Source organism: Rhinolophus ferrumequinum, chromosome 7 (genome assembly GCF_004115265.2).
Source record: "Rhinolophus ferrumequinum isolate MPI-CBG mRhiFer1 chromosome 7, mRhiFer1_v1.p, whole genome shotgun sequence".
Taxonomy (NCBI): Eukaryota; Metazoa; Chordata; class Mammalia; order Chiroptera; family Rhinolophidae; genus Rhinolophus; species Rhinolophus ferrumequinum.
The window spans coordinates 40,950,438-40,977,310 of record NC_046290.1 but is presented as its reverse complement, the minus strand read 5'-3'; the positions used below and the strand labels follow the sequence as shown (position 1 = coordinate 40,977,310).

Here is a 26,873-nt window from a genome sequence, read left to right as displayed (position 1 = left end):
CCAGTTTCCCCCGCACTACTTGTTGAAGAAACTGTGATTACGCCAGTGCATATTTTTACCTCCTTTGTCATAGATTAGTTGACCATGTAAGTGAAGAGTTATTTCTGGCCTCTCTGTTCTGTTCCATTGATCTGTGTGTCTGTTTTTGTGCCAGTACCAGACTATTTTGGTTATTATAACCTTGCAGCGTACATGGTTTGGGATCCGGGAGAGTGATACCTCCAACTTTGTTCTTCTTTCTCAAGATTGCTTTGGTTATTTGGGGTCTCTTATAGTTCCATATACATTTTAGGCTTATTTATTCTAGTTCTGAGAAGAATGGTGAGAATTACGGTCATTTTAACAATGTTAGTCCTTCCAATCCATGAACATGCTATATTCTTCTACTCTTTGTGTTCTCTTCAATTTCTTTCCTCAATGTCTTACAGTTTTCAGAGTATAGGTCTTTCACCTGCTTGGTTAAATTTATTCCTAGGTATTTTATTCTTTTTGATGCAATTGTGAATGGCACTGTTTTCTGCATTTCTCCTTCTGATGGTTCATTATTAGAAGATTTGGTATATACAGAGGGTGCCAAAAAAATGTATACACATTTTAAGAAAAGAAAAAAAAAACTGTATGAAAATTGTAATAATATATACTTATAACAAAAGATGAATACAAGTCATGTGTATACATTTTTTTGGCACCCTGGTATATAACAATGGAATATTACACAGCAATAAAAAAGAATAAAATCTTGCCATTTGCAACAACATGGATGGATACAGACGGTATTATGCTAAGTGAAATAAGTTAGGCAGAGGAAGACAAATACCATATGGTTTCACTTATATGTGGAATCTGAAAATAAAACAAAACAAAAACAGACTAATTGAAACAGAGACCTAAGGGATGGTTTCCACTAGGGGTGGTGGGATGAGTCAAAAGAAGAAGGGAATATAGTCAATAATATCGTGGTAAGTTAGTACAGATGACTACTAGAATTAGTGATCACATTGTAAGGTACAGAAATGTTGAATCACTATATTGTACACCTGAAACCAATATAATGAATATAAGGTTGTATACCAACTATACTTATATAGTTAAATAAAAAAACATTATTCAATATGTATCAAAGAATTTACATTTTTTCCTTGAGAACATTGGCTAATTTTTTCTATATCCATCAGTCTAATACTTTGTAATCAAGTAATCAAATAATTACCTGTTTCACTTATTTGTGTATAATATTAAATATCATAACTCAAAAACTAGTAAATGTAAAGACTCAAGAATCATGTAGAGTTTTAATACTAATAATTATAATTTTTGTAAAAAAAGAATGTGTCTGTGTTATTTTGATTCATGGTTTTTCCATACCTTTATGTAAATGCAGGCTTTACAATGAAGGAACTTCACTTACTAAAAGCTCTTCTAGGAAAAAGATGAAAGTGAAAACTACTCTCATACTACCCACGTCTTTTACTCTAATTTCTTACAGATCTTCAGTTTTCCTTGTCCATAAAACTCCTAGGACTCTATTGCATTTACCAGGTTTATAGAATAAATAAAAAACATCAGAGTCCCCAATTACAGATCTTTTTTTACATACTGAAAAATTGCAAACTAAATAATAATTTGGTAAGAAATGTTAAACCCCTAAGGGATCAAATTTTAATGTTATTTATTTCTTCAAAACTAGAAGAGTTACTTGTGAAAATTTTAGATTTTTGTTCGGTCTTTGAAAAAAAAGAAATGTTAGTATTCCACTAATTTCCAGAGAACACAACTTCAGTTTTGATGGCTAAATGATAACAGGGATATAAATGACATGAAAAATCCAGAGAAATTGAAAGCTCCAGTGATAACTTTCTCATAAAATATTCTACAGCAGACATAAACTCCACTGACATACCTTAAATTTTTGGCATTAAGAAAGAACAACTTGTAGAATGGAAGTCTATACTTTCATAAATGTTTATAGTCTAACAAGTATAATTTCAAAGTCACCAATCTCTGATGTGCAAAACCATACTGGTTTCACAGCAAGTGAATCTAACTTGTCTATTTAGCTTTCATTTTCTGTGTGTAGACTAGGACAACAATTTTCAGGGCAAATCATTTGGTTCCAGTTTTAAAGCTCAATTTCTTTGTGGTAAATAGTCAGGATTCTCCCCTGGTACTTTCTCCTCCCCATCTTCCATTCCTTGATGCCTCAGAGGACCTGGGAAGGCACAGCACTTACATGAATCAAGGCATCTGAGGTGGGAGGAAGGAGGGTGAATGGTCCATGGGTGTCCTCTGTCAATACTGGCTCAGGGTGGGAGAGGGCATTTCATAAAATGCTCATCATTCATTCATTCTTATTGAATCCCTATGTGCATAGCAGTAAACACAGCCTAAAAAAGGCCTTTATCTCGTGGAGCTTATAATCCAGTGGGGATAGAAAAACAAAAAATAAATACATAATAGGTTGCATTAAATACCCTGAAGAAAAATAAACTGTAAGGAAATAGAGAATGTATGTGTAGGGTAGACATGTCACTTAGGATGGTCAAATAAGGTCTTTTTAAGGAAGTGACATTTGATTTAGAGACGTGAATGGAGTAGGAGACTCATGTGGATACCTAAGGGAAGATCCTTCTAGGTAGGAGGAACCATAAGTGCTTGGAGGGTGCAAGAGACAGTGAGGAGACCATGTGGCTATAGCAGAGTGAATGAGGGGACAGGTAATTAGGGGTGCCATCAGAAAGAGGGCAGAGTATCAGGACTGGAGGTTATAGTAAATCCTACTTTTAGTGAATGATCACCGGTTAAAAGTTCTGAAGTAGCCTGTCACCACGTTTCCATTGGGAAGGTAAAACCAATTACTACGTGTCAGGGACTCAGACGCCTCAGATGCACGTTAGCATCTGTAACTCTAAAATCCAGTTACAAATGAGGGATCTGAGACTCAGACTGGTTAAGGCTCTCATTGTCTCTATTATAAACACAGTATGTCCTCATCATGTTGGCACATGACCTGGTGGCCCTTGTCGTATGGTTGTGCTAGACATGCCAGATTAAGCAAGATTTAACAGATTTATTTCCTAGAGGATTCATTCAGAGTCATTGATACCGTGTTTCCCCGAAAATAAGACCTAGCTGGACCATCAGCTCTAACGCATCTTTTGGAGCAAAAATTAATATAAGACCTGGTATATTATATTATATTATATTATATTATACTATGTTATAAAGACTGGGTCTTATATTATAGTAAAATAAGACTGGGTCTTATATTAATTTTTGCTCCAAAAGAGGCAGTAGAGCTGATTGTCTGGCTATTTTCAGGGAAACATGGTATGTATTTTGAGGGTCCAAAAAGAGGACATACTAGGTCGGTGCAAAAGTAATGGCGGTTTAAAAGGTCAAAAATAACTGCAAAAACCGCAATTACTTTTGCACCAACCTAATAGTTTACAGAGTACTTCCATGTTTAACATATTGTAAACCCACAAATTAACATTTTGTGGAAAGTTAGTTGTAACATGCTGCTATGCATTTTAATCCTATGTGTATTTATTGTGCAGATGCTTAATGTGGAAGAAAGATACAAGCATCACTTGCTATTCAAATCTATTTGGCTCCTGAGTTCTAATAGTGAGGAGCAAGATACACAGAGAAAATGTGTATCTCTAAAATTGTGTTCAAATCTACTTGGTTCCTGAGTTTAAAGACTGAGGAGTACCTGTATATTTTAATGGATGAGCAGAACTTCAGTAGTCCCATCTAACATTTGTGAAGGTAACACCTAAAATATATATATTTTGTTATATTCAGCAAACATCTGCAATTTCAAGTATTAATAGAAGTTTTACCATGTTTCTCATTTTAAATGCACATTTGCTCTTTCTGAAACAATGAATTTGCAAAGGAACCATTTTCAGATGAATATAATGCTTGTTTTTAGGATAATAGTTACTTATTTATGTCCAGGCAGATACATTATAAAATATTCACTAGCACTAGCATATCTTTAAGAGAAAGGTAACAGCTTCATGACAGAGGGCAACATGTTTCATAAGATCTCTGATTTTAAAATGTTTCTATTTGCAAAATGAAGCCAAATTAATAATTCAACTAGCTCTAAAATGCCACAATCAATACAACAGCTTCTAACTCAACAACAGAACGATATTTTAAAAGACAATCACACTATAAAATAGATTCCATTCTTGTTTTGAGCCAGACACACACAAAAATTGCAACTTTTTTCAAAGAAGAGGCAGTGTTTACTAGCAGACGGGAAAATGCAACATACAGCAAAAGCAATTGCTACCAGGAATAAAGCGAGTTGTCTCTAAATGACAAATAAGAGTTGGGAACAAAACAGCCTGAAGCAATGATTCTCAGACACTAAAGGGCACATGAATCACCTGGGGAACTTATTAAAATGCAGATTCTGATTCAGTAGGTAGAGTGGGGCCTAGGATGGTATATGTCCAACAAGTTCTCAGGTGATGCTGATGGTACTTGTCCATGAATCTAACTTTGAGTAGCAGTACCTATACAGGTCCTATACATGAGATGCTGTTGAGAGACCTATACTACATGAGTCAAAATAATAAACAAATCCTTGCTTTAAAAAATGTTGTTATGTTTAACTGGTAGGAGAAGCAATGGTAAGTTCTCTAAAACCAAAATCAAACAAACAAAACACCCCACAAGCACCAGTCACCATTATAATCTTCAAAATCATAAAAATTACAATTGATATTTGAGATTGGGAAAAAAGAGATTAATTTGAATATCAAGAACTTTGAGATCTCTTACTGAGGAGATGCCAATCTCCCTGGCTAAAAACTGGAGATTTCCACAGAAAAGATCTGTCAATCATTGAGGGGAGAATGACAGGGTAAAAATTCAACAGGAGCAAGGATGTAGAGTTAAACAACACATACACACCAATTGCCACTTTTAGGAATATATCCCAAGGAAATGACAAGACTGAAGGTGTGTGTACAGAATAGGTTTTATCAGCCAGAGTGTTTTTGTTTGTTATCAAAAAAAAAGTGACCAAAGAAGGGGACCAGTCAAATCAATTATGGTATATCCACAAAATATACTAATCTATTTTATTTCATTCATCAAATGAAATACTAGGTGGCCAGCAAAATGTTGGTATAAATCTATAGTTAATGACATGGGAAATTATTTATAGAACACTGTAAGAAAAAAGACCACAGCACAGGATGCACAAAATTATTCTACTTAAACATATGCAAATATAGAAATAGTAGATTATGAGTAATTTGGGAGGCTTTTTTGCTTATCTAAATGTTCCATTAATATTTTGCCTAAAATAAATAAAGACTACTTTGCTTAATACAAGCAAGTGAATAAATTATTACATTTTTCCTGAGTACAAATACATTGATTTTAGAGTTATATCCCCCAAATTCAGATCCTGAGTAAGTTACTTAACCTCTTTGTGAATTAGTTCCATCACCTATAAGGAGGGCATAATAACAGTACAACCATTACAAGGGCAGAGGCAAGGATTAATGTGGGCTAACAGATGGCAAGTGCTTAAAACAGAACTTAACCATATAACAAGCACCATATAAGAGTTGACTCTTTCTTCCCTCCCTCCTTCCCTCCCTCCCTTATTTCCTTCCTTTCCCAACCCTTCCCTTCCCTTTCTTTTCCTTTCCTTTTTTAATGATTAAACTGGTCTCTTGCTGATTCCTGAGATGATGTTATCATTAAAATTCTGTTTTGGCTCCTCAGTCTACCTATATATTAGCTCTAGACCCTTTGGAGATAACTAGCCCATGGAATAGTCTAAATCAGAGCAATAATACCCTGAAGTGGTCAAGCAGCAGGCAAGGCAGAACTCTGTACATAGCTATCGTGGATTTTTAAACATTCAGTAGAATGACTATTCACAAATTGCTGGTAAGAAGATAAACTGGCTCAGTCTTTCTAGGATACAATTTGGTAATATGTATTTAACCAAGATCTGAACAATTCTGAGAATTTAGTTTAAGAAAAGTGATAGCTGTGATATTCAGCAAACAAAGATTTAGATTTAAGGATGCCAGTGTATAATAACCAAAACTTGGAAAAAATCTAAGTTTTCAACAATGGAACATGACTGAAATAGATTTAATATATTCACATATTACAATATTTTGAGAACATTTAATGCTATGTAATGTTCAATTTTTAAAAGTTGAACATAGAACTGGAGATAAAATAAGAACTCAATGTTCTTTTAAAGATTTTGAATAGAAGATGCACAGGAAAGTTCACAGGAAATCAATCTTTTAAGATAAAAATTTAATATTTAAAAGAAAATTCCCTGTCAGTCATATTCCTTGTACCTGGGTATTCAGGAGACATAGTTTAAACCACATACACAAAAAGGATATGATCAGACTTCCAGCCAAAATGGACAAGTAGGTGAATACCGTGCTTGCCTCCTCACACGACCACATCATAATTACAACTAAATTATACAACAACCATCATTGAGAACCACCTGAAGACTAGCTGAACAGAAGTCCTACAACTAAAGATATAAAGAAGAAGCCACAAGGAGATTGATAGGAGGGGCACAGATGCAGAATGAGTAGGCCCACATACAAGGTGTGGCAGTTAAAAATTGGGAGCGATATCTTGGCTGTGCAGGTCACTCCTGAGAAGTGAGGGATCCCATCTCCACATGTGGATCCCCAGACTGCGAGACCAGTGCCAGGAAGAGGAGTCCCCATATTATCTGGCAATGAAAAACAGGGGATTGCACCCAAGTGAGACAAAGGGTTGCTGGAGTTCTGGGCATTCCTTCTGAGAGGTATCTGTTCACTGGAGACTCGCTAGCTCTGGGTTCTAGCACAGGAGTGGCAGTCAAAGACATATGGGGAGGAACTGAATTGACTGGCTTCAAAGCGAGAGATGGAGGGGGAAGAATAGGGAAGATTCTCTCCTGGGATAGGGTGCTGGTAGGTGCCACTGCTTCTTTGTTGAGCCCTTGGCCCAACCACCAGCAGTGGTAGAGCGGCAGAAGATCTCCACAGTCCATTAAGCTGGCTAACACTTGTTGCCCCAACCTGGTGGTTCCCTGAGACTCGCCCCACCCAACTCATTTGCCCAGCTTTTTTAGCAGCTTTCCCACACAAGTGGCCTGCCTTGGCTTGTGCTCCAGACTTTCCTAAAAATGTCTCAAAGGCCCACAAACCCCAAACAGGAGCACCTGGCATCGGCATGCCCTATACCTCTCTCTTGCTAAGAGGCTCCAAGCTCAGCACAAGAGGAATCCAGTCTCAATTTGCATCATAACGCCCATCAGGTGGCCCCAAGCCTGGCACAAAGTATGGCTAGTGTTTACCTGAAACATAGCTTTAACTAAGTGGCCAAACTCAGCACAAGAGGAAGCTAGCCTCAGCTCACACTGTGTTGCCCATGAAAGGGTACCAAACCTGGTACTAGTGGCAGCTGGGATCGGTTTGCAGCACCTCTCCCAAGCATCTCCAAGTACAGCACAAGTGGCAACCAATTGCAGATCACTTTGTAGCTCTTACCAATCAGCTCCAAGTCAGGTACTAATGGTGGCTGACTTTGGCCTGCAATGAAACCCCTGGCAAGAGACTCTAGAAATAATTACCTGGTGGCCAGCTTCAGACCACACCATAGCACCACCCAACCACCTCCACAAATGCCACACCCAAAGGATGGACTAGGTTGACACAGGAGCCATGCTAAGACAATTCTTGCTTAGTGAGGTTAGGCCCCCCAATGGCTTGTTCACTGTAGTAACAGCCACCCTTCATAGACAGTCAGCCTGAGGGTCAATCCTACCAACTGATGTGCCAAGAACAATCAAGGCTCAACTAAAACAGGAGGGTACACCCAAGCCACACAATGGATGACCCTGGAGCACCTGACTCAGGTGAATAGGGAGACTGTGCCACCAGGCCACAAGACATCTACTATATAAGGTCACTCTGCCAAGACTGGGGGACTTAGCAAATCTACCTAATACATAGAAACAAATACAGGGAATAAGCCAAAATGAGGAGACAAAGAAACATGTCCCAAATGAAACAACAGGACAAAATTCCAGGAAAAGAATTAAACTAAATGGAGATAAAAGATCTATCAGATAGAGAGTTCAAAACACCAGTTATAAGGATGCTCAATGAACTCAGAGGAAGAACAGATGAATTCAGTGAGAACCTGAAAAAAAAGAGAGAAACCATAAAAAAGAGCTAGTCAAAAATGAAGAATAACTAAATGAAGAATACATTAGAAATAATCAAGAGCAAATCAGATGAAGCAGAGGATTAAATCACTGATCTGGAAGACAAGGTAACAGAAAACACCCAATTGAAACAACAAAAAAGAATTAAAAAGAAAAAAAGAATAGTTTAAGGGGCCTCTGGGACAACATCAAGTGAACCAACATTCCCATATAGGGGTACCAGAAGAAGAGAGACAGCAAGGGATTGAAAACCTATTTGAAGAAATAATGATGGAGAACTTCCCCAACCTGGTAAAAGGAATGGACATATAAGTCCAAAAAGTGAAGAAGGTCCCAAACAAGATGAACTCAAAGAAGTCCACACCAAGACACATCATAATTAACATACAAAAGGTTAAAGACAAAGAAAGAGCCTTAAAAGCAGCAAGAGAAAAGCAGTTAGTTACCTACAGGGGAGCTCCCATAAGACTGTACGCTGATTTCTCAACAGAAACTTTGCAGGCCAGAGGGAGTGGCATGCAATATTCAAAGTGATGAAAAGAAGGACCTACAACCAAGATTACCCTACCCAGCAAGTTTATCATTTAGAATTCAAGGAGAGAGTTTCCAAGAAAAGGAAAAGGTAAAAAAATTTATCACCACTAAACCAGCATTACAAGGAATGTTAAAGGGACTTGTTTAAGTAGGAAAAAAAAGATAAAAAATATGAATAAGAAAGAAAAAAAATTCTCACTGGCAAAGGCCAACATTTAGTAAAAGCTGTGGACCAACCAACTATAAAACTAGTAAAAAGGTGAAAAGGCGAAAGTAGGAAAATCATGTGTAATTACATCAACAAACTAAGGGATACACACACACACACACACATACACACTCAGTAAACAATGATGAAAACAAAAGTGTAGGAGGGTGAGTAAAAATTGTAGTGATTTTAGAATGCATTTGAACTTAAATGACCATTAGCTTAAAATAGACTGCTATAAACACAGCTTGGTATATGTGAAGCACATGGTAAACACAAACCTAAAATGCATGAGAGATATACAAGAAATAAGGAGAAAGGACTCCAAACACAACACTATAGAAAGTCATCAACATATAAGAGAATAGAGTAAGAGAATAAGAAAGGAATAGAGAAAAACTACTGGTATTAAATTTATCAGTGTGATCATTTTGTAAAAGTTATCTAAATATCTAATCACTATATAGGTCACTATATACAGGTGTTGTACACCTGAATCTAATATAATATTGTATATCAACTGTAATTGAAAAATAAAAATAAAAATTTTAAAAGAAAGGATATAAATTAAGTTGAATTTATTTATTTAGGTCTTTATTCAGATAGCTCAGTCAGGATACATGCAGCTGCTGTAAAAATACATCTAACAATCAAGTTGTTACGTTTCCTTACAGTACTGCATATTGTATTTTTTTGTATCTTTTAAAATAATGCAGTTTAGTTTTCTCAAAAGTAGCATTTTAATGCCTTTCAAGTATTTTTCTCCTTCACTAGATCTGTTTAATAAATATTTGTTTAGCTCCTAATAGTGGGTAGGTAAAAATATGAATGAAAAATAGTCACTGCCTTCAAAGAACTATAGTCAAAGCTGCCACTGTATAACAAATTACTTCTTCCTATGGTGGCTCAGACAGGCGTCTATACACGGACAAGTAACAAAATGCAAAGTGACACTAGTGTTTGTTTTTATAAAACAAAAACAAAACTTTTTATAGATACTCTACAATGACACAAATTAAGGTTACTTTCTACATTTAAATTTCAAAATTGTAGAGCGAATCTATGTTAAAGTAATTTAAATAAAAAAAGTGGACTTTATCTGGAATAAATAACTCTTCTAAATCGTTTTTTTCCCATATAGAGAAGGAGTCTATTTAGGCATATCCTCCCTTAACAGTCCCTCTCTCAGTCAGAATTCCTCAGAAGTATTACCACATTGTTAAAGAAAGGGGTTAAGGGCAGATTCCTTATTAATGCTTCCTCTGTCAGTTGATAAGCAAACATTTACTTAAAAAGAAAAAAGCATTAGAGAAAAAATCTTTAGCTACTTTTTGTTAAGGAGTAACATCGGTTTATTATTATTATTCTTATTATTATTTCCTGCCGATTATCTTGGTTACCTGTTATGATAGCTAACTTTTATTAAGTGTTTTTTAAGTGTTTACTCTCTTATAGGTACTTTATATTTATTAGCTCATTAGATCCTCACAACCACCATATAAGGTAGATAGTATTATTAGCCCCATTTTAACAAAGAAACTAAGGCACAGAGATCTAAAGCTTCTTAAATAATATATGTATTTAAATAATATATGTATTTAAATAATATATGTACTTAAATTTCTTAATATATGGCAGGCTATTATCTAAAAACCCACAATGTGAGTCCAGAATCCTTGTGTGTCACGATTACCTTATTCTGACTCCTAAGAACTAGAACTAAAGGTCATCCTTTAAAACCTGAAACACTAAAACTGAGGCCTAAATGGATTAAAATGCTTAAGAGTGTAATAGCATATGGAACTATAAATAGCTGAAAATGTAAATGGAAATATCAAAGTAAATGAACAGATAGCTGTTAAATGAATTGTTAGAAAAACTAGGATGTACTGAGCAAAGTACAGACTCAATCTGTTGAGAATGAACTAGAGAGAACCATCAAGTCTTCTTTCTGGGGCCAAACAATGAGCTTTAATGAACAAGCAGCCTCCTACCCATTGCAGTTTCCGTAGTATCCATTACCTACACTATGTAGTGTCCATTACCAACACTGTAGGAACCAATCTGACCCGAAGCAGATCCATTTAAATGACTCGGTACCTACCAAAAAAATGACTTAGCAGCCATATCAGAGCAGAACATGGCACAGAAATGGTCACTAGATGTTAACAATTATCATCATTATTGTCATTTAAATATACTAATAATATTTTGGTGCATATAGCACAAAACATCAATTGCACAAGGACCACTTGTGTTTATTGAGGAATTCTTCAATTTACTTTTAGTGCTTTTTGTGTGCAAATCAACTGAAAGAGATCTGTGAATTTTCCCCTTTGGGTCTAGTGAATCTGTGTTTCCAAAGTCTTCAAAGTCACAGGAGATGACAAAATTCAGCAAAGTTTGAAACAGAAATTTACGCTGCTGTGTGCCACTTGGGAGCTGAGAAGGGTAAGAAGTGAAACAAAAGAAGACAGATATTATCTTGTCTTTCAACCTCAATCCCCGGTATTCTATACCCCTCTCAACTCTCCAGGGCTTACTGAAGTTCTTATTTTTACTTTCCTCTCAACAGTAGCAGTAACTACAGATGGCCTCTAATGCATGAGACATGTGTCATTTAATTACTTAACTAGCACTGTGAGGAAGTCACCCTGCACTTTTCTCTGGAAGAGACAAAGACCTTGAAAGTGGACAGATTTGGTTTGGAACCACAGCTTTGCCATATAGCAAGAATGGGACATTGGGCAAATTTTAGTCTCTTTGTATCCCATTTGTTTTACATGTAAATGGGGAGTAAGTGCAGAACACTACAAAATTAGAAATATCACTTAGAGAATAGGCACTTTTTAAATAAGCCTATACCACAACACATTTTAAATAATTTCCAAGAACTTGCTGATTTCTGTAATGCCATTTTAATAACAGTTGATCATTTAATCCTATTTAGCTTTATTTTCTAATATTCTCTCATAATGGCATTGCTTTACTAAGTGGAAAGACTTAAAATGTTTTAATAATCCATAGTATATAAAGATACTTGATGCAGTTGGATAGCATATGACAATTTTTTCACAAGACAATTTAGCAGTGAGTACCAACAGCCTTAAAATTCTGCATATCCTTTGATGAATCATTTTACTTCTAGAAGTTATTCTAAGTAAATAATCCTGGATACTCACAATAACTTTAGGGGTAAGCATGCCATTTAAATGTGTTCACCAACTGCCCCAAAATTAAATATATTTTTGATAATTTACTTTAATACTACTCAGTTATTTAAAACACTAAAGGAGTAATGTACTAACATGAAATGATATCATGATATAATTACTAGGAGAAAAGCAGTTTTAATACACAATTTAACTTCATATTATAAAAATGAGTGACAGAAAAAGTGCAAAGATGTAAATGATAAGAGATTTTTAAAGATGTTAATAGCAGTTATGACTGGTGAGATCAGAGTTGATTTCTATTTCTGTCTTTTGGCTTTCCGTATTTTTTTTTAACAATAGCTTGCATTTTTGTTGCATTATAATAAAGACTAAACAGTTAAGAGTTTATCTGTCTAAATCTAGTTGTAGAGAGGTATATAAATCAATAGATATTATGTAGATATAGAGAGAAAGAGTCCAAGAGAGAAAAGGTTTGAGTAGATTCTTATGGCACATAGTAGAAGATGTAAACATAAACTGCTCTAAGGAAGAAAGGAGGAGGAAGTATCATCAAGGAGAAAAGTAGAAACAGTAAATCAATGCAGAAAGCGTGATGAAGTAGGCACTCTATAGTTAAGCATTTGTGACATCTCATGTTGCATGTTCCTGGTTTGCTGTCATCTATATTATGTCTGCCTATAAGTCCTTTCACAGTTACGGTCATTAGCAAAAATGGAAAACAAAGCACACCATTCTTATATCAGGAGAGTTTCAATTTTCACATCTATAAAATAAGGACATATGGAAACCATATTCCAAGAATAAATTAAGACACTGAAAAGTACCTTAAAAGATGAGATTACTCAATCAAAGGTTACCAGCATTATTTATCATGTTTTAAACTAATCTAAATTAATTACTGTACTGGGTCCCTACCTTCCAGCTTTCCTATCAGGAAAGGAGTATAACCTTGAACTCCCACCACACTCTGATTGGAATGTTTTTGCTCCACTGGTTAACCCTGCATCCTTTAGTACAATCCCTAAACCCTGCATCACTTCCTCAAGGATTATACCTGGGACCCGTAAACTCCATTGCTATATGTATTCAAGCACCCCATACCTCCCTTATTATAACATTCTTTAAACTATATAGTGTTTACCTGTTTAATATATTCACTAATAGACTGAGCTCCATCAAGGGCAGGGGACATGCCTGTTTTGTTCTCTGTCGTATCACCGGTGTTTAGTACCGGTGACATAACATGACATAACATACAACATGACATAACATAGGTACTCAAACACTCCTTGGGGGAGTGGATGAGAGCTATATTCCTTGATAATACTTTGGTTCCTTACAGATCTGGCATGAGACTACGGGCTTACATTGAGGCTCATTATAAAAACAGCTCTCTAAAATGTATTGTTCTACTTACTACAAGAATCTGGTTCACCACTTCAGATATCCTTTTTAATGAGGGGCTTAAGAGAGATGACTTCTTGGCAATACTAAAAATATTAGTTTCCAAAGCAACCAACTAGCTTTTACCACATGAATTGTGTATCTAAGTCGTTTCCCTTACCGTACTGGCTGTGTAAATTTTGTGTACTGACTTTACCCATAACTTCATCTTATTTTAACTATTTCTGCTTATTCTTCTCTAGATTTCCTTACTTAGCAATATACTCTTATATGTGTTTTTTTATTCCTCAATTTTTTCTAGAAACAAATCAGAAGGCATACACATTAAAATTTGATATTAATAATATCAAACTTAGCCAAAATTGTAATTATCTGCAGCTGAGACAATTTTCCTAGTAATATGGTGCTTGAATAGAGTGCTAAGGATGATGAATTTTAAGTTCCTGCTCTATTCCATTAGTATATCTTTGGATAATTCAGGTTTGAATTAAGTATCATTAGTAGAATATTTCTTAAACTGTATGTTGGTTTAGTTGCTCTGCCATTTCTCCCGTATTTCTCTCCATTCCTCTAGATACTGTCTTATATAAAGCCCTCACCAGATTACTTGATATTCCACTTTCTGATCTCCTGGTTTCCAGACAACTTGTCTCAGTCTCCACAATGTGCCCAGAAGAGAAATCCTTCTAACATGTAAACCTACCTGCTAGGGCCTAGCTGTTGCCAAAGGGTCCCCTCAGCATGGACTATAGTTGATCACTGAGTTTCCCCACCACCAGCTAACTAGTCTTGTCTAGTCATACTGAACAACAGTATGTGAAGTTCAAAGAAAGAACCAGGCTAATTCATTCATGCCTCTGTACTTTTTACTACACACTTCTCTCACTGCCCAGACTACTCTTCATCACCTTGTCTAATCGGCAAAAACCATTCATCTTTCAAGATAACTTACCATCTTCTTTTACCAGCTCAGGCCTCATGTCCCTGTGAAACATTTTAAATCTTTGTCAGGTAGGACTGATTAGCTCCCCTTTTGTACCCCCACTGCACCTCATAAGATGTAGTTTCTCCTTATTTCCATTTTCTCCCTTCAGTCACCTAGGCTTTTCAAGAAAAAGGTCATGCTTAACTCATTCTGGTAACCTCAGAGCCTGACACATGGCAGAGGCTTGGTCAATAAATCCGTATGGAATTGAATTAAATTCCTTACTTGAACTACTTGTTTATTTTTCTCTGTCTAGTCCTTTGCGATGATTCTGAGAAGTACTGTTAGTGCAACGTTGAGGAAAAAGCAGCAACAGCAGCAGGCAAATCAAATGGCATTTAGGACTTGCAAACTGACTCTTTTTGAGCAGCAGCATGAGATGCAGGCTCTAAGGTAAAGACAGACAGTCACAGCTGATCAACAACATTCAAAGTAGTGTTTTTCAAACTGTAGATTGAGGGAGATGAAATGGAGGAAGATGAAAACAGAAATGTAAGGTGGGGATAAACTGTGAATAAGTTTGGAGATTCACAGACTTTCAGGTAAGAGACTGTTGTGACCAGGTATGTTTTAGCTGCAGTTGAAGATGATAATAAGGGCTTGAACCAGGGCCTTGAATGGCGGGAATAAAAGAAAAGAGATAGTTTAAAGGTAGAAGGAATCAAATTTAATAAGCAATTATGTGAGAATATGATAACCATTAGTATATAGCTAATGAAGGAAATGGAGTCATGAAAGACTCCTATATTTCTACCTTTGGCAATTGGTTAAATGATGTCATAAATTTAGATAGAAAATTCAGGAACACTCAACACTGAGGTTGGCTATTTTAGAAAATTTTGGATTCAGTATCATTATGAAAATAGCTATCTTGCACAAAATGAGCACGTAAATCTGTTTCAGAGTGTGGCTATCTTTGGCAAATGTATATATTGACCTTAAAGGGGAAAATATGCTGTTTATTTCTTATTATAGAAGCAATTCATATATATATTTTAAATATTTGGAAGATTTTGTAAATCTTTGTAAAATTTTGATGTTTTCTTCCAAATTTTTTCATGGTTGTGATCAAATTATCTGTAAACATACTTGTACAGCCTGCTTTGTTTTTCACTTGACATTATAACATAGCATTTTAACGGAATATCTTAAACACACATTCTATAAGAATTAAGGTAAAATGAGAAAGGGTAACTGTCACCTAGAAAGCCCAGCCACACGAGTGAGAAAGCTTAAGGTCATAGTAATGCCAATGACCATGCTATTAATCTGTATTTAAAAGGAAAAAATTTGACCCCCTTTACCCTCTTCTACCACCCTAGATGAAGAACTGACTCTTGCCAACTGACTCTTGCCAACTGACTCTTGCCAAAGGGTCCTCTGCCAATTCTGTTGTACATCATCTATATAGTGCATTGTGTGTTCTGGGTCGTGAACACACAATGCACTCTATAGATGATGTACTACAGAATTGTACACTTGAAACCTGTACAATTTTACTAGCCAATGTCATCCCAATAACTTTAATAAAAATTAAAAAAATATATGGAAAAGAAGATGATATACTCTGAAATACTGAGTCATAAAATGCAGAAGAAACTCAAGGAACAGATGTCCAACATGCTGTGATGACACTTAATAAAGCAGTTTAACAAGAAAAAAAGTAAAAGGAAAAAATTTCTTAGGAATGGTATAACAAATGGGGAAGAAAACATGTCACTAGCATTGATCCATCTAGTTCTTACTTTTTTTGTCAAAGGCACTAAACATGTAGAAGAAACCAAGGCTCAAGTGAATTAAGCAACTTGCGTAAGACCACACAACTAAATTGTCAATGAGCCAGGATTCAAACCTCAGTCTGTTGGGACTTTTGGTTCTTCTTCTAGTACGTTATTCTGCCTCCTTCAATTACTAGCCATACAGAATGACAAGTTTTTTGAAACAACCCAGGGCATTCATTTGTAATGCAAGGAGATTATTTAGGGCAGTGAATCTCAATTCTAGTGGTGGTGAAGAAGAAGTAGGCAGAGTGTCTATTGGCCATCTGTATGTCCTCTTTGGAGAAATGTCTATTCAGGTCTTCTGCCCATTTTTTAACTGGATTTTTTTGTTGTTGTTGAGTTGTATGAGTTCCTTATATATTTTTGGATATTAGCCCCTTATCAGAGCGAAATAAGTCAGACAGAAAAAATCGAGAACCATATGATTTCATTGATATGTAGTATATAAAACTGAAAACAACAAAAGAACAAGACAAACAAATGAAGGAAAAAAACCTCATAGACACAGACAATAGTTTAGTGGTTACCAGAGGGTAAGGGGGGAGGGGGGTGGGACATGAGGGTAAAGGGGGATCAAATATATGGTGATGGAAGGAGAACTGACTCTGGGTGGTGAACACACAATGGGATTTATAGATGATGTGATACAGAATTGTACCCCTGAAATCTATGTAATTTTACTAACAATTGTCACCCCAATAAACTTAAAAAAAAAAAAAAGAACTAGGCAGAGTGGTAGACTAGATCATTCCAGTATGACTTTTCAATTCTAACATTTTGTGACTCTGCACTCTTCTGCAGGGTTGCTGAACTCTTGTTTTCTCCCAATGCAATCAGTATTCTTTCACAGATTTTGCTGCACATCACCCAGTACACTTTGGTCTAAAGTCTCTCAGAGGCCTGCACACAATTCCCGTATCAATGAGTGAAGAGTGTATGCAAGAACCCTGAGGCAAAACTTGGCCCACTGTGTCATTTATATCTACTATGCTTCCCAACGGTAATTGTTATTAATTTATCGTTGCATTTTTAATTAGTTTCTATTCTATTTCCTTAAAATATTATTTGTCATGGCTATTTTACTTCCTATTTTTAATACTTTACGTTTCTTTAAATTATGGACATAATTTGCAAAGCAATAAGGCAACACAAACTGCTCTTTGTCAATTGTTTCACCTAATTTCTGATCTACCATAGGCACTGCCCAGTTTTTAAAAATCAGATAATGGACAGTATAAAGAGAGCACTGTCTAATGGAGCAGTTCAAAACACTGGCTGCACATTATTGGAATAACACAGAGAGGTTTCTTAAAATGCTAATGACTAGGCCCACTACAAATGAATTAAATAAGATCTGGAGGGCAGGGAAAGGGCTGAACAGAGGTATTATTTAAAAATCTCCATAGCAATCTATTTAAGTCAAAGGGCAGTGTAGTCATCAGACAGCAAAATACTTTAGAAGCAACCAATTTTCTATGAAGTTTTCTAGAGGAATAAAAGACAACTGAGGATTAATCCCTAACATTCTGAAGTTCACAATGCTTAAGATACAGAAGGTGCCAAAAATATGTATACACATTTTAAGAAAGGAAAAAACTGTATTAAAATTATAATAATATATACCGATAACAAAAGATGAATACAAGTCACGTGTATACATTTTTTTGGGCACCCCCAGTATACACTTACCTACAGTGATGGAAAGGCTTCTTGTTCTCTTTGAGCTGGGACATTGTTTTCTTTTCTTTCCTCTTTAGGTTTAACACCAATACTAGTAAACACATTCCCCTAATTTAGGTTAGATAATGGCAGTGCATGAAAGTTAGGACTACACACAATGCTCCAGAGCCTGCTGGAAGAGCAGAATTCAGCAATTCACTTCTGTATACACAGGGACTCTTTAACTTAGCATGACATACGCTATTCCCCAAGCAATTACTAATTAGTTTAAAGGCTAATTCAAATTTCTAGCTTCTATATTTAGCATAATGATTAGCGACCGAGATAACTAATGAGTTAACTGAAAGAGAACTCATCTTTCCTTATACAACTCAATACATTTGTGGTATCTATTTCTCATTTATTTTATACCATCTGAGAAGAAAATAAAAGAGTATTTCTTTCACATTTAGTTGATTCAAAATAACACCAAAAATAACATTAGGAACACTGATCTTTTAGTTCATTATTAAGTACAAAAAGCTAACATGGGCACCCAAACTGAAAGCTATCACTCTTATCATTAATACACCTGTGGTCTGTGACTATTATTTCTATGGAATGAAATGGACCCTAGTAGTAGTCTGAAGTCTTGGTATAGCTTTGTGCTACTTGGGAGTTGATTATACCGGGTGGGGGGGGGGCAAAAAAATGTATACAAGTGGACACTTTGGTCAACGCTGCTCAAGCAGTAGTTTGCCATAATCAGAAATCTCTGGACGCTAATGGTAACCACATTGAGTCCCTCTTGTAATTGCAGAAGTCAAACGTAACTTGTATTTATCTTTTGTTACCGGTATATATTGAGTATTACAATTTTAATAATTTTAATAGTTTTTTTCCTTTCTTAAAATGTATATACATTTTTTTTTGGCACCCTTTGTGTACCAAGAAGATGTGGTTTATTGTCTAATGTTCCTTCATTCAGAGTCATGGCTCCAGGCAATACTGTAAGGTAGATCAATATTATTATATCTTCAGAACCCTATCTTTTTCTCAAGTAGTCCTTGCTCTCAAATTGCTTCTCCATCCAGAGCCCACTAAACCTCTTCAAACAATGCCCTGTGCTTCTTACCTTTCCTGATCCAGCTCCCGCATCCAAATCTAACTGTCCTTTATCCCACTTAGGGAAGACCTGATGGGTCAATCTAATAATGTTTGTCAAATTATGATACTAATGGTTGATACATTATTAATGAATTATGCCTCCTAGCGCACATATTCATTTTCATAACCCAAGAAAAACTACAGAAGTGAGTAATGTAGAAACTCCATGGAAGGTTAGAGAAAAACGCTAATTTTCCCTAAACTATCAAGACCTATAAGTAGCTACCTCTTTTCTCTTAAGGCTGGCCTAAATCATAGAGTCAGTAAAACCGTCTGCAGTAGGCAGAATAATCCCTGCTCTCCCCCCGCAAAAATGCCCACATCATAATCCCTGGAACCTGTGAACATGTCATGTTAAATTCAAGGGGAGGACTGTGTATGGAATTACACCTGCTAATCAGCTGACCTGAAGGAGATTGTCCTGGATTAATTGGGTGGGCCAATGTAATTACAAGGGTCTTTAAATGGGGAAAGGGATTCGGAAAAGTCAGAACCAGAGATGGCATCATAAGAAAGACTTGACCAGCAACTGCTCGTTTTAAAGATGGAAGGTGGGCATGAGCCAAAAAAAGTGGACAGACTCTAGAAGCTAGAAAAGGTAAGAAAAACGGATTCTCCCCTAGAACCTCCAGAAAGGAATGCAGCCCCACCAACACCCTGATTTTTGCCAAATGAGATCACTTCAGACTTCAATTTCCACAACTATAATAAATTTGTGTTGTTTTAAGCAACTAAATATGTGATAATTTGCTATAGCAGTGAAAGGAAACTGACGTACCAACAAAGTACTCAGAAGGAGCCAGCACCTTGATTTCCTTAAAATACATGGTTGGTATTTTCCTACTGGATTATGCTGCTGTTTTATAGAAGTTGCCTTATTTGTATTTGCTAGTGGATAGACAACCTATATAGACGATCAATTGCGGCTGAAAATAAAAGAGAAAAAGAAAGATCCAACAACCAGAAATAATTTAAACTATACTGTAAAAATATCTTTAAATATTTAACTTCACAAAAAGTAGTTAGTAAAAAGAAATCATTGGCTGGTGTGGCCTTGTTCCCCTCTTCTAATCAAGAATGGGGTAAGGATGGTTTATCAAATGCAAGTTAACAAAACTCTACTAAACCTCAAGTTACGAACGGTGCACGGTGATTTAAGGAAGGCATACATCATTTCACTCTCCTCTGCCAGCACCCCACTCCACACTGAAAACTACACATGCCATCTGAAACTGGAAAACAGAATAGATGGAGTATCTATAGCTCCTTCAGAATAATTTATCCGGAGCATTATCCCAGGGTAGCCGTTTTAGTCCCTCCAGCAAACATACTCATATAATACCCCTGAAAAGGAGCTTAGTAAACGCAGACAGTCTCAGCTGATAACAGCAACAGAAAACCTTAGTATGATTTGTAAATTCTCTTACAAAGCTCACTTTTTAAAAATTTTCTAAAGACTAAAAACATGCCATTCCACATTCCACCCCATATATGAAATTCTTTGATGGAAAGAAAAGAGCTTGATTGTTTTGCTGCAAGAGAAAATCTGGTGCCCTCTGGTGTTGGAAAACAAGATGATCCACGTCACCTTTACAAACTAGTATTCCAGAGAGCTTCATAAAAAGCATAGAATAGCACATTCCAGTGCAGCACAGATACGTATATTTTACTGGAAAATTTTGCTTATGAGTTATTAAATGCTCAATTTTATTCCGAAGGAGTATTAGAAAAGCATTATTCACAAAGTGGAACCTCTTAGGTAAAATAATACTTTCCTATATTAACTGTTGGAGCCTGTAGCTTTACATCCCGGAAAACAAAGGCAAATGATTTAAGATTTTACAGCAAAAATAATGATCAAAAAGGGCACATTATTAGGGTAGTATGACTTATAATTGATTCTGCAATGTATTATAAAATAGTAAAGACATACAACATGGAACTAAAAAAGATTAACACTTGTAATAATATTACCCAGCTTAAGAAGTAAAGCATGACCGATAGGGTTGGAGCTCCGTACATGGTACCCCGTGTCATATTCTCCTTGCCCCTCAGCGGTAACCATTCAATTGATTTGTAAACGAACGTATTTTTCAATTTCATACACTTCAACACTACATTCCTTCTAAAATGAAAAAAAACTAACTTTAAAATATTACTTTGTAAAAGAAAGCTTCGGTGATAGCAATTACAATTGGCCATGCAGAGCCAGGGAGAAGATTCCAGCGATATCTCCCCAGTTTGGGGGCACATGGAAGCTGATATTGTCAGGTTCCCAGCTGTGACATGAGTAGGTGAGACTGACATCTCAGCATCAGACAAGTTTCAAGGAGATTTGAATAAGACAAGGAGGCACGGCCAGCCAGTGACTATGATTTTTTAAATGTGTAAGGGCAGAAATGGGGCAGCAAGGGAGACAGCAGGTGCACAGTGAATTATCTTGGTTGATGTCGTAAATGAAGCCAAATGTGGAGGTTTAGCATATAATCCAGGCTCAGGCTTCCCAGTGCACACAAAGCCAAAATTGCTGGAGGCACAGCCTAGTTCTACTCATAACACGCAGCTAGCACCAAGCTCAGTCCTATGCGATAAGCTCCAAATTTCTGTAAGTCTCTCCGGGACTAGCTTACTGGTGACTGTGTTTTCTCCCAAACAAGTTGGCCTCTCACAAAATTTGGGAAAGGATAGCATGCAAGATGCATGCTGTTCTCCTACTTCCCAATTCCCTTTTTCCACCCAGTGCCTTCATGCTCCTCTCCAGCTGCCCAAAGCCTGTTGCCATCAGAGCGTCTCCATGCTCCAGCAACCTAAAAGCTCATAAAAATCAAGCGATACAAGTAAAACACCCTGTACTATACCCAGAATAAAGCTCCATAAACGTTAACTGCTGTTATCATCACTCTTACCCCAACTTCTCCATTCCATTCCCACCCTCCCCCTTGCTCCCAGCCCAACTTCTATTCTCTTGATACCAGGCTAAGAAAAGCTATCTGAATATACTAAGTGTTACTTAGTCATGGATATTTATACTGTCTTTTACTACATGCAAGAAGCTATATGAGGTGTTGGAAAATATAAGATCAAACTATTTTGTCTTCTCCAGTATGGTTCTTCATCTAATTCCTTCTCAGACTGGTTCCTGGTTACAGCTGCCTTTCCTCCGTAACATCCATCAGAATTAATTGTCTTTGCTCTTGTTAATAAATTATTTGTCAAGGACTTTAACACAGTTCTAAACCACTCTTAATTCCTTTTTGTTGATCTCTCCTTTCCAATAGTTATCAACCCTGCCTACACATTGGAATCACTTGAAAAAAAATGTGTGTGTACATGTATGTACATATATATATACACACACACATATAAATTTATAAATGTATAAATTTTTTAATATATACAAACACATAGTAATGCCCAGTCTAACCTAACCAAAGCATAATCTGATAGAGCCCAGGCATGGTATTTTTTTTATTTTATTGTTAGTTTCAGGTGTACAAAACAACGTAATAGTTAGACATTTATACCCCTCACAAAGTGATAACCCCCCTTCCCCAATCTACTACCCCTCTGACATCACATACAGTTACAGTTCCACTGACTCTATTCCTTATGCTGTACTCCACATCCTGTGACTATACATATATTAAATTATAGTTGACATTCATTATTATTCAGCTTCAGCTTCAGGTGTACACTGCACTGGTCAGACACTACACTATCCATAAAGTGGTCTCCCTAATAAGAGAAGTGTCCATCAGATACCCTATAAAATCTTTACAACGTTAATGATTATATTCCCCAAACTGTCTTTCGTATCGCCATGGCAATCTTGTGGTTACCAATTGTGCTTTCTAATCGCCTCATTTTCTCCCTCATCCCCACTCCCATTCCATCTAGCAAACTTCAGTTTTTTCCTATATCTCTGAGACTGTTTCTGATTAGTTTGCTCATTTAGTCAGTTCTTTAGATTCCACATATAAGTGAGAGCATATGATATTTGTCTTTCTCCATCTGACTTATTTCACTCAGCATAATGTTCTCCAGGTCCATCCATTATCGTTGCAGATGGTAAGATTTCATTCTTCTTTATGGCCGAGTAATACTCCATTGTATAAATGTACCACAGTTTCTTAATCCAGTCATCTACCAATGGGCATTTCGGTCTTTAAAAGCTCCTCAGAAGATTCCAAGTTGTAGCCAGGGTTAAGAACCACTGTTAGCCTCTACTTTTAAATCATTTACCATTCCTGAAGCATTGGATACATCATTTATTTGTTCATCCACTCGGTAACCATTTACTGAGTTCCTACCATGGGCCCAGGCTGGAGCTTGCTAATCAGAACTTTCCAGCTACATAGCATCCTCAGAATCAAACATAAGTTTCGAACTGCTGCATCGTAACTCTTCATAAACAGACCATTTCTCCTCTCTTCTCTGTCATCTCTCTTCCAATTTCTGCACAATATTCCTACCCTTCCTCTCCCAATCAAGGTTGTTTTGTGACTTCTCTGGGATTTTCAGTTGCATCTCTAGGTTTTGGTCAAAGTAATCCGGCATTAACTAAACTATTGGCTACAACTCACTATAATATGACATTTATGCAAATGCATGAGGATTACTGATGTTCGTATCTGTCTTCCCTGTTCACTCAAAGGCCCCAGAGGGGAAGGATCATATTCCATTCATCGTTGTATCCTCAATACTTAGCACAGTTTCTGGCGAAGAGTGAAGTATCCAACAGGTATCATTAAATGAAGAAAAGACTGAACTAAGCATAAAGGTATATGATACTAAAATGTTTTCTGAACCACCAAAGATTGATCAAAACATCCTTTCCTGAGAGGCTATGGTACAGCTGATAGTTAAGAGCATGAGCTTTGGGATAAAGACCTGCCACATACCAGGATTGTGGGAAATCATTTAACCGGATCCTCAGTTTCTCCTTCCATAAAATGGTGATAACAGAAATTATCTCATAAAATGGTATAGGATTAAATGAAGAACTCAGAAAAACACGCCGCATATATAGTAAGATATGGTAGGCTGAATAATAGCTCCCCAAAGATGTCCATGTCTTAATCCCTGGAATTTATGAATGTTATCTTACATGGCAAAAGGGACTTTGCAGCTGTGATTACAAACTTGCAAATGTGAATGCTATTTTGGATTATGTAGGTGGGCCTAATGTAATCACAAGAGCCCTCACATAGGTCAGAGGGAAGATGTGACAAAGGAAGCCATTGCTAAAAGGAGGTCAAAAGCCAAAGAGTGCAAAGAGACCCTAGAACTTGCGAAAGCAAGGACGGGTTCTACCCTAGAGCCTCAAGAGGAAATGCAGCCCTGTCAACACCTCAAGTTTAGCCCCATAGCACCCATTCTCAGACTGTGATCTCCAGAACTATATGGTGATAAAACTGTGTTGTTTTAAGCTACTATGTTTGTGGAAATTCGTCCCAGTAACACTAGGAAACTAATACATGAGGGATATATAAGTGTGATAATTACTATTTTCCCCCTCTCTGTTTCAAAGCATTTCTGAGTTAACATCAATAATGATGTCATGTTGATAGTGTATGTCTTTGATATAATGTATGATGTGATGAAAACGGCGTTTTAACTGTGTGATCTCCCTCCCCAAAACCCATGTACAGAAAAGAGTTATATAGGAGGCCTGCCCTACTATAAGGCTGGCTCTAGGCTGACATCTGAGAACCTGAATTTCTGGAGAGCTCCCATCACCCTAGTAAGAGTGGCTCACTATGTCTAAAATGTTGGCATAAATAATGTGGCTTATGTTGAACATCTGCTTTTCTTCTGATGTCTGGAATTTTGGTATGTGTCAGGCAGAAGGGTCGACATGACCAGCCCCCAATAAAAACCGTGTGCGCTGAGTCTCTAATGAGCTTTCCTGGTGCAAACATTGCACATGTGTTGTCACCACATATTGCAGAAGGAATTACGTTCATCCTATGTAACTCAGTAAGTCAATGGGGAGAGGACTCTTGGAAGCTTGAACCTATTTGTTCCAGACTTTGCCCCATGAACCTTTTCCCTTTGCAGATGTTGGTTTGTATCCTTAAACTGTAATAAAACTTATTTGTGAATATGCCTATAGGCTGAGTGCTATGAGTCCTCTTCTTGAGGAATCGAATGTGGGCGTGGATGTGCAGACCCATTACACAAACCATAACCCCAGTCTAATCATGAAAAAAGCATCACCCAACCTCAATTGAGGAACATTCTACAAAAACCTAACCAGTATTCCTCAAAACTGTCAAAGTTGTCAAAAACGGGGGAAGTCTGAGAAACTATCAAGGCCGAGAGGAGCCTAATGAGACAGGACAACTAAATGTAACGTAATGTGGTACCCTAGATGGGATCCTGGAAAAAGAACATTAGGTAAAAAATAAGGAAATCTGAATAAAGCATGAACTTTAATTAATAATAATGTATCAATATTGGTTCATTAATTGTGACGGATGTATCACACTTATGTAAGATAATAATAGGGGAAACTGGGTGTGGGGCATATGGGAACTATCTGTACTAGCTTCACAAATCTAAAACGATTCTAAAATTAAAAAAACAAAACAAAAAAAACTCCTGTTTAAGAAATTTCTGATCATCCATGTATTGTGTACAGAGTATTTGCTAAGCATTAGAAAATTTAGAACTATACAATTACTTAAGGTAAGGGCATTACCAATTCCATGGAATTTTGCTCCACACTTATAATTTATCTATATTTTCAAATCAATTTGAAATAACAGGAAAACAAAATTAAGCCATTTAGTTTATTATAATTGACTGAATATTTGTATCTTACCTCACTGGATGGTGGCTTTCTGGAAGGTAGAAGCAAATTAGAAGTATCAACCTACTGAGCAAGACCTAGATATTTTTGCATTAATAAAATGAAAAGATTGACAAACTTAAACTGAAACAATTGGCACAAAGTAGAGTGAGAAATAAACAATGATCTGTCTCAATATATGAGTATGTCTGAAGGTCATGATGTTCTTTCAATCTATTGTCTTCTTCTCTATAAGACCAATTCATACTTATATTTCTGTTTTTAATAAAACCAGTAAAATCTGTGTCATCTAAATTGTCATATTTTCATTACTGAGGTTTTTCATTTCAACAAACCATTGACTTTCTGCTGGAAGAAGAGAATGAATGGGGAATAGTTGTTCAATATGTGTGTTACTATTATAATCCAGAAGCACATAACATTCTCTTTTAAAAAGACAACCAAATATACACCTGGAATATGATTTTGTGTGATGATGAAACAAGTGATAAAAGACTAACTGGACTCCATTAAATTTGTGAAAAATTAAAAATGATCTCTATGAGCAAATCCCTGAAAATGAAATTTAAGAGCTTTTGTAGAAATATATATCTTTTCTCTATAAACATAAGTAAGGGGGTCTTTAATGTAATTTATTGGCCTCTATTCTCCCCAATGCTTATGTCACTCCCGTGTAATAATACAAGCAGTCTTAATTCATTTAGTTCACTGTGAACTGTGTAATATAATCAGTGTAAATAGTTTAGTGATTTATTATAGACCATGATATTTGGTCAATTAGTTTATATTCTCATGCATAGTACTCCACAGACTGTAAGGTAAACTCTCTCTTTTCACAATAGTTTCCTATAGGCTTTAAAGAGACATTTTCTTTTATTCATATTAAATAGGCCCAATGTTAAGAAATGTAAACAC

The 26,873-nt window shown here is 36.3% G+C and overlaps 1 protein-coding gene across 3 annotated transcripts in view; it reads right to left on the bottom strand.

The window, feature by feature from the left end:
* RNF180 (ring finger protein 180) overlaps positions 1-26,873 on the bottom strand; it is a 140,078-nt gene that overhangs the window by 69,369 nt on the left and 43,836 nt on the right. The window lies entirely within an intron of this gene.